Source organism: Dipteris shenzhenensis, chromosome 14, assembly GCF_047967505.1.
Source record: "Dipteris shenzhenensis isolate YYH24624 ecotype China chromosome 14, Dip_SZ_1.0, whole genome shotgun sequence".
Taxonomy (NCBI): Eukaryota; Viridiplantae; Streptophyta; class Polypodiopsida; order Gleicheniales; family Dipteridaceae; genus Dipteris; species Dipteris shenzhenensis.
Genome location: NC_141609.1, coordinates 39,339,812 through 39,348,685, shown reverse-complemented (window position 1 = coordinate 39,348,685; position 8,874 = coordinate 39,339,812).

The window sequence follows — 8,874 nt, the reverse complement described above, 5'->3', positions numbered from 1 at the left end:
TTGGCAAAAAAGAATATGCAGGATGCCCATGCCAAGCAGAAAAAATATGCGGATGAACGCAGGAGATATTTGTCTTTCAAAGAAGGAGATTATGTACATTTGCATCTCCATAAGAACCGTTATGTCTCGCTGAAAGGTAATACCAACACACAAAGCTTGCTCACAGGTATTACGGTCCTTAGAGGATCATCCGCAAGGTTGGAGAGGTAGCGTAGCAGTTGGAGCTACCTAGTACCTCCAAGATCCATGATGTTTTTCATGTGTCTTTTCTGAAACCACATGTAGGATGCATGCCCATGTTCTTCCTAAGTTGCCACCTATGGATGAGGAGGGTCACATCCTCTATGTTCCAGAGCGCATTGTGGGTTTCAGAGACCATGTTCTCCGCAACAAGGTCTACATAGAGTATCTTCTCAAGTGGCGGGGACTCCCTGAGGATGAAAATTCATGGCAGCCAGAAAGCATTGTCCAGGACCACCCCTATCTCCTACCGGGCTGATTAGCATTTGCTGTTTGTTGCACTTTTTGGACAGCCATGCTGTGAAAATTTGAGGGCAAAATTCTATGGGAAGGGATGGTTGTAATGGGTCAATTTAGAGGACCCTTAGAGGCCTCTTAGGTGGGAAAAATGGAGGGACTATATAAGTCCCCATCCACCCTTATTTGTAAACCTTTTGATGTGACTATCTACTTCCCACCTCCTTCCTGCTACTTGCTCCCTACGCTCTCTCACCTTCTCTCCTCCTTACTCTCTCTCTTTGTCTCTCTACCCCTTCTCTCTCTCTCTCTCTCTCTCTCTCTCTCTCTCTCCTTCCCCTTCCACCTCTCTTCTCCCCCATCTCTCTCTCCCTTCTGCTATTCTATCCCCCTTGCTGCAAATCTGCCCTTCCCCTTTTCTACAAAGTGGCATGCATACACGGACCGACCGAGCAGAGAGAAGAGCCATCAACTCTTCGAGACGACCTTTCAAGAACCTCCACACCACGTCGAACTTTGCATGGCAGCTTGCCTTGTGGCAAAAGCTTCAAGACTTTCATGATGTGGTTTCAATGCTTATGAGTGAAGAACGGTGAATAGAGTCAGCTTGGCCTGGAGGAGAAATTGCCTATGCTGTAAAAGACAAGGCTAAGCAGAAGAATAGTGGTAGTAAGAAAGGCTTGATTGGTGAATACTGTGGATGTGACGGACACCAAAAAAATTTCTGCTATAAAATGGAGCTTTCTTTCTGTGTTTTTCTTTGGTTCTGTGTGGACATCAGTTCGTTTTGTGATCTTGTGTGGACGCTGGTATATTGTTATCTCTCCCCCTACTTGGTCAAGGGGGGAATGTTGGCTTTCAGAGAGCCATAACCGCGTAGGGGGTGTGTGAAATTTCAGGATTGTAAGGAGCTCAGAATACCATGAGGAAGACTCGTCAAGAAAATGGGTTTGGCCTTGTCATCTTTAAGTCTTGCTCCTAGTGCCTCTAACTGCTTCATGAGAGATTGTATCCTGTTGAGTGAATCGTTGTTGGCTGTATGGAGCCCGAACAACTCTTGCTTGAGCACTATCTTCGAAATTTTCGCTTTTGAACTGAAAATTGTTTCCAAAATATGCCAATTCTGGGATGTGGCTTTAGACACATCAACGTGATGGATATAATCCACACCTAGAGCACGACGAAGACCTAGACCCTTCTCATTCTTCAGCTCCCAAGACTGGATTTTTTCAGACCATTGATTATTGAAGGGATTTTTCTCGGATCTTGACGTGAGCCCCCAAGAGACCCTTCTCCATAAGCAGGAGAGGAACATACAATTGCTGGAAAGGAAAATTTTTACCATTAAACTTCACAACAGAAGTCTCTGACAGACCAACTTGGACCAGCTCTCCATCTCGAAAGACCCTTACTGACACCTTCACAAGCCAAGAGATTGAAGATGCTCTGATACCACTTAATATCAAAACCTGAGCACGAATTCAACTTGAACGCTCACATGTAATACAGCATACAACATGGAAGACCCCATAGAGATGTGGAAATAAAAGTCGACTTGTATCGATACGCTGAAAGACTCAAGCTGCTCATCCGTACGGGGTTTTTCGCAGCATTACAAGGCATGTAGATGATTGCAAAGACTCGATATAAAGAATTCAAAAGACCTCACGACAGAGGCTGTCTAGAACATGACTGGAGACACGTAAACAAAAGACAACACCACCAAGCTGCGCGGCTCCGATTCTTATAGTAGAAGAAACTTGAAGTCTGCCGACTTGCCAGCAGCTCCAGGCCATCACCAGGAGTCAACAAGGTATCTGCTCAAGAGGCATGCATACACGAACCGACCGGACAGAGAGAAGAGCAATCGAGTTGTAGACACGGCCTTTCATGAACTTCCAGACCACGTTGGACTTTGCATGGCAGCTTGCCAAAGCTAGTCAATGACACCCCCCACACCCGCCATATTTAACTCTCGCTCCTAGTGTCTCCAACTCCTTCATGAGAGATTGTATCCTGTTGAGTGAGTGCCCAGTGAATCGTTGCTAGCCATATGAAGCTTGAACAACTCTTGCGTGAGCACTATCTTCGAAATTTTCACTTTTGCGCTGAAAATTGTTTCCAAAATATGCCAATTCTGGGACGTGGCTTTAGACACATCAACATGATGGATATGATCCACACCTAGAGCATGATGAAGACCTAGACCCTTCTCATTCTTCAGCTTTATCAAACCATTGATTATTGGAGGGCTTTTTCTCGAATCCTGACATGGCCCCCCCAGAGACACTTCTCCTTTAGCAGGAGACGAACAAACAATTGCTGGAAAGGAAAATTAAACTTCACAACAGAAGTCTCTGACAGACCAGATTTGGTGGACTTGAACCAGCTCTCCATCTCGATAGACCCTTATTGACACCTTCACAAGCCCAAGAGATTGAAGGGGCTTTGATACCACTTAAAAGAAATGCAAGCATATTGTTTGTGCTTTTGCAACCTGAGCACAAATCGAACTTGAACACTCTCATGTAATACTGCATACAATATGGAAAACCCCATAGAGATGCGGATATAAGAGTCGACTTGTATTCATATGCGGAAAGACTCAAAAGAACTAAGACAGCTGCTCATCCCTACGGGCTTTCACAGGATTACAAGGCATAACATCCCTATGGGCTTTCACAGCATTACAAGGCATAAAGATGATTGCAAAAACACTCACAAAGACTCGATATAAAGAGCTCAAAAGACCTCGCCACAGAGGCTGGCTAGAACATGACTGAAGACGTGTAAACAAAAGACTGCGACAACAAACTGCAGCTCCGATTCTTATAGTTGAAGAAGCTTGAAGTGTGCCGACTTGCCGGCAGCTTCAGGCCATTACTAGGAGTCAACAAGGTATCTGCTCAAGAACCATGCATACACGAACCGACCGGGCAGAGAGAAGAGCAATCAAGTCGTAGAGAAGACCTTTCAAGAACTTCCGCAGCATGTTGAACTTTGCATGGCAGCCTGCCAAAGCTTCAAACCTTAGTCAATACCCCCCGCCCGCGCCCCCCCCCCCGGCCCCCCACACGGGGGCTTTTCCCACAGAGGTCTACCCAAATCATTAGAGAAAGCCAACACCAAACCATTCCACCTGAGCCTCTTCCCACTTGGACCCAAAAGCCACACACTGCGGATGGAGAAGACTTTCTAGCTTTACGAGTCTTTGATGACATTGTCACAAAAGCAGCACGAGACCGGAGGGTTGTCGATTTTCGGATAAAAGTGTTAATTTCCATCTCTAGATGGTATGCATTGATGTAGTCTGGTGATGGGTTTAGACTTGGCTGATGGTGGCCATTTGGCTCGACGTTATCAACAGGTCGGTCCAGGGCTAGCAGGCTGCCAACCTGCTAGTCAGCCCCTTCCTGGCCCCATAGAGCCTCCCCTGGGCAGTCTATATTAAGGGCTTCGAGGGGGGTCATTAGGGCTTACTGCCCTGCATGGTATGGCCTCCCTCCAGCCTCTGTTTGCTGCTCGTATGCAGCTCAAAACTGCCCCTTCCCCTCACAATCATACGCCCCTTTGTCCCGACAAATCAGGGGCTCACAAATGGGTGCATGGATCTCTAACACTTGCTTGCTTGATGGCGTTTAGTCCAATCTCGCATTGGATAAGAGTGAAGACAGTGTGAGGTTGAATGCAATCATGGTAAGGATAAATGGTTAGTGGGTGTGCTGAGCAACAATGTAGTGGGCTGTGAGGTAAGCTATGATGTCAAAGGTACATGAAAACTGGTGAACACGTGGCAAAACACCATACAAAAATTTCAGGCAACAAGTCTATGTAAAGAGGTGACTTCCTTAATGCAATGCATCTTCTTTGTGTGTTGAATCTGTTGGTCTATGCTCCTTTCTCCTCACAAGGGTCACCTACTCTTGCATAGCTATGCAGTTTAGTGTTCTCTCAGAATACCTTACCGGATTCGCTCCAATACCGATTGTAGGACAACGAAGCTATTCTAATCTATGGCAGGAAATTCTACGTCTCTGGACTATCACAGCGACAAACATACTTGAATTGAGAGCTTCAATAAGAAGGAGAGCATTTGTCACTAACTAAGCATGATGGAAAGGAAAGTGAACAACTGAGTCCTTGATGCAATAGCTCTGGAATCAACAAAAGGAATTTGCAACACAAGTTGTAGAAGTACTACTGAAGGATTTTTCCTTCTTGGCATTTGTATACTCGATTGTTCATGATGGATTGAGAACTATGGCCAATAGCGTCAAGCAAAGAGAAAAGGCCTCTCAACAAATGTTAAAAAACCAACCTTTGTGCCTAATTTTTTCTGGCAAGCGAAATAGAATAGTTGGTTAAGGTGTGTGCCATATAAGAATCTCAAACTCAAGAGAGATGGAAAATGAGAGAGTAGCTGACAAATATATTGCAAAATGTGAGACAAGACAAGCTTCACAAGAGATCCCAAAACCTGGATGCTCTGTAGTGAGCACAAACTTTGCCAATACTTTCGTCCTTGCACTCTGTTATGCTCTAGCCGAGATAACATGACCTCGGATAGATCGGTGGGCATTTTCTCTTAGATGACCAACTTTTGTAATAATTAATGTGCGTAATTAAATGGTCAAGAGAAGTAACTGCCAAGGTCCTAGGTGAGGGCGTAATGGCATTGACTAGATAGTTCTAATAGGGCTTGGGCCTAGGTGCATCTAAATGTGAAAATTGCCAAGGGGCAATTTGTTTTAAAGGAACTCCAAGAGAGGGGTGAAAAAGGATGCATCTAAGTAAGGGCCTAAAATGTAAACATGTGGCCAGGAACTATCTAGGGAGATGTGGGTCTCAAGGATAAGTATGAGGGAAATAACGTAGATATGTTGTGTGGAAAAACATACGTATCAAGTCCTTGAGAATTGGCTGGGAGGTATAAAAAAAATTGCCATCGCCCGTGAGCGTGAAGAGTTAGTGCGCAGGTTTAGTATTAGACAGGAGCTGCAGATTAAGCAAAGGGAGAAATTGCTTAACACTTGGTATCAGAGCGCAGCAAGATAGAGATAGACGAGTAGGGAAGCAGCGCACTTAGATAGTTATGATTTACGTGAGGCAGCACAGTATGCGTCAATGCAGAGGGAGCGATCGTTGAGGTGCGGATGACGAAAGCTCAAAATTGCACCTTGAAGGATTGACGCAGCGGCTGGGAGCGGGTTGATAATCTGCGCTACGTGAAGGAGTCACGGTGATTTTATCAGGTCTCGGAAGGCAGCGCACGAATTGGAGTCCTTGACGAGCAGCGTGAACGATCGATACAGACAAGGAGGGATCGTGATCTTCATGTGATTGAAGATGGTGAGGCGACTGGTCGTGATAAAGGAGCGCAGGCACACGATACGTGATAGAGCTTGACGGGCAGTAGACGTTGCGCGGTGGTTTGGATAGTGGAGAAGGAGGTGACGACGAGATCTGAACCGGAACGACGGCCACGAAAGACCCGCAGTTTTTTTCCCCACATCGCTTGGATTTGTCGATCAGCGCACACGTGATGGCAGGCTTTTCACCATTTTAGATTGACAGATCAAGAATATAACAGGGCAGAGTTTTTTTTGCGAGTTCAAGGATATCCAGGGGGCATCTCTTTCCCTTTAGGATATATATTTCAAGTTCTTAGTTTGCAGTACTTTATTCCCGTACAGGAAGGAAATTTTGAAGTGCTGTACTTTTGGAGTTTCCGCGAAAAAGAAAAAAAAAAAAAATTTTCCTTTTCAACAAAATGGAAGCAGAAGGGCAGAGTTCAAGGGTGAATCCTAGTGAGTCTAGAGCTCAATCTACACAAGAGATGTCACATCACGCAGCACCTACATTGATTGGTAGGATTTCAATATTAGAGGATGCTTTACAGCAGATTATGAACCAGCAGCTTCAGGTGAATGCTGGTCAAAATGAGATTAGGGAGATGGTGCAAGCCTTGTCGGCTAGACCGTCTAGGATTGACAAGGGCAAAGCTTCAGCAGAGCCAGAGCCCAGTGTACATTCCTTAGAGCGCGCGAGGGTCAAAGTGCCTAATATCGCTAATTATAGACCGGAGAAGTACGCTGGTCGGATGACCGAGCGCAGCTCTGATGTGATCGAGGTTTGGTTGCACAAGTGGGAAGAAGCCTTCGCCATTTGTGAGATTAGATCCGATCTAAAGAAGATCCGCGAGGCCACACACCTGTTTATTGAAGCAGCGGACAGATGGTGGATAAAGCAACAGAAGGATCAAGTTGCTCCAACCACCTGGGAAGGGTTCAAAGCTGAATTCAAGAAACACTTTCTCCCACCTGATGAAGAATCCCGAGCTTGGGATGCTTATAGAAATCTTCGTCAGAGGAGCTTGTCAGTGGCAGAGTACACTGACAAATTTAGGGAATGTGTTATGAAAATAACAGACCCTCTCCCTATGTCGGTTCAGTTAAAAGACTATATCTATGGACTGAACGACAAGATAAAAATGGAAGTTCGGGCTAAATATGTGACTATACTAGATGAATCTATAGCAGTAGCCCTGAACTATGAGGATGCCAGAGGCAGGTCTGGTGGATTTGTGCAGGCAGGGACTCAGTATGAGCACCCGAGGAAAGGGGGATTTCAGAGGAAATGGGTTTCAAAGACAAGTGTCTCGCAGCCAAGTGGCCAAACCAAGCAGGTGAAGCCGGTTGAGGGACCAGCAAAAACAAGTACCACCGTTGGGGTGAAAAGGAAAATAACTCCAATGGCAGCCCGGGCTTGGTCAAAGTCCTCGTTGACCCCTGAACAAAAAGAGAAAGCTAGAAAAGAAGGATTGTGCTTCGGCTGCCTTCAGCGACATCAGTGGAAGGATTGTCCACTGAACAAAGATCGTCGCACGGCTAATATGATAATATCTGAATGCGACGTAGAAATGCAGGAGAGTCCCAGTGCAGAACATATGCAGATGCAACTGGCGGGACCTTCTCAGAGGTTAGTACCTTGTTTGTTGTGTGTATCTGTTGCTAAGTTAGTGACGAGTGCACCTGATAACATCCTATCTAAGCCCGCAGCAACGGGGTATACAGCCTTCAACGATACGGAGTTGATCAAAATGAAAGGGCAAGTGGCCAGTCATGATGTCATTGTGTTGTTTGACTCAGCGTCAACTCACAATGTGATTAACTCCAAGCTCGTGAAGAGGCTGAAATTAAAGACAAGTCCATCTGACTATGCGTATACAGTCAGGATGGCAGATGGAAGTTCAACCGAAGTATGGGACCAAAGGGTTACCCAGTTGGAGCTTCGAATTCAGGACTATGCTGAGAAGCTTGATTTTGAAATGACCAAGCTTGCTCATGCAGATATAGCCCTGGGAATGGCGTGGCATTCTAGGAAGAATCCAGCCATTGATTGGAAAAAGCACGTATATCAATTCAAGATGAATGATGTGCTTTATGTCTTGCGAGGTGAAAAAGATATACCTCAGGGACCATTGGTTTCCGTGATGGAAATCAGAAAGGCTCAAGTAGAGTTTTTATACCTTTGCACAGCATCGGTAGAGTCGGTGGATGAGTCTTCGGCTAGCACTGATGTTACGCAAAGTGATGAGATGGCCAAGCTGGCTAATCTTATAACAGAGGAGTTCTCTGAATGTTTTAGGGATGAACTACCTTATGGGTTACCTCCAGAGCGGAAAGTTCAGCATAAGATTGAACTGATCCCGGGGGCAGAACCTGTAAATAGACCTCCCTATAGAATGAGTTTTACTGAAGAAGCGGAGGTGCGTAGGCAACTGGAAGAATACCTCAAGTTGGGGCAGATTCAACCAAGTTTCTCACCTTTTGCTTCACCAGTGATATTAAAGAGGAAAAAGGATGATACGTTTCGCCTCTGTATAGATTACAGAGCATTGAATAATATCACTGTTAAGCACAGGTATCCGATGGCTCGGATTGATGATTTGCTAGATGCATTACATGGAGCCGTGATTTTCAGTAAGATAGATCTTAAGTGCGGCTATCATCAGATCCGGATTAGAGCCGAGGATGTGCATAAAACCGCTTTTAGAAGCAGGTTTGGTCATTATGAGTTTTTGGTAATGCCCTTCGGACTTACCAATGCTCCAGCGACCTTCGTCATGCTTATGAACGATTTACTACGTCCGTATATCGGAAAGTTCGTAGTACATTTCATTGACGATATCTTGATATTCAGTAAAAGTGTTACTGAGCATTGTGAACACTTAAGGATAGTGTTCAGTACTTTGAGGAAAGCCAGTCTTTACGTGAATAAAAAGAAAACTATACTGTGTATGGTTAGGCTTGAGTACTTAGGGTTCATAATTACTCCACAGGGGGTAGAAATGGATCCGAAGAAAGTGGCTGCGATACTAACTTGGCCAATCCCTCA